The following is a 1,005-nucleotide window of genomic DNA, read 5'->3' on the forward strand; positions in this document are numbered from 1 at the left end:
ATTAAGACAAATAAGGTGCATCATCTTACCTGCTCAACACGCTTAAATTATTATTAAAGATTTGTTCCACCGTAGAGACAGGCACATGAAAAAACATTACTGGCCTAGTAGCGCCAAACAGCTACCCGGATTCAGTGGAAGGGATTTTATCTCCGTTTATCCGAGCCACTACTCGCGAACCGCCGGACACGACCAGGGAAAGACAACGGATGCTTTTTCTCGATCACTAGTCACGGCGATCTCGAACTCGCGGTATCCATTGCACCAAGAGACGTGATGGAATGTAAGCGGGAATTGCTATTATATATTCATTGTTGTTTTAGTTATTTATCGCTATTATTGTGGTCGTTCTTAAACCGATGAAGACTCAGAAATGGATGATAGATGGCGTTTTAGAGCTCGCGGGAGAACACGCAATACCAAATATAGAATGAGTCGAAAGAACAAGAGTAAGGAACAATAGATACAGCCAAGGAAAAAGTCGATAGAGGCAAAGGAAAAGTGGATAAATGAGAGAACCAATTAAGTTAAAATAAGGCAGAAGACCAGATCTTGCCATCATGCACAGCAAAAGCAAAGCCTTAACTGGAGCTTTTTCATCAGCTGACTGTGATCGCTGAAAAGGAGAAAGTTTTGGAACGGTGGCCTGAATATATAAATGAGCTCTATAATGACGAATGAAGCGACGAACATTAATGGTTTCCGCTGATTTACCAGTTTTCAAAATCGGAGGCTTTCTCCGCTTCCACTGTTTTGTCCGGACCCGCTACTTTATTCCTCTCCATTCTTTCCATGTGCCTTTCTACTTTCTTCAACCCTTACGGTGAAATTTCATCCAGGGAATGGAAGACCTTCCATTCCCGTAATTGATATATACATTCCGTAAATCATTAACGTCTTGTTAATGATTTACTGTATGCGGATGACACAGTCGTGGTGGCCGAATCTACAAGAAATGTTGAAGTTATAGGGGAGAGCTAAAACGAAGGTTAACAATAAGTTATA

This window comes from Penaeus monodon, chromosome 27 (genome assembly GCF_015228065.2).
Source record: "Penaeus monodon isolate SGIC_2016 chromosome 27, NSTDA_Pmon_1, whole genome shotgun sequence".
Taxonomy (NCBI): Eukaryota; Metazoa; Arthropoda; class Malacostraca; order Decapoda; family Penaeidae; genus Penaeus; species Penaeus monodon.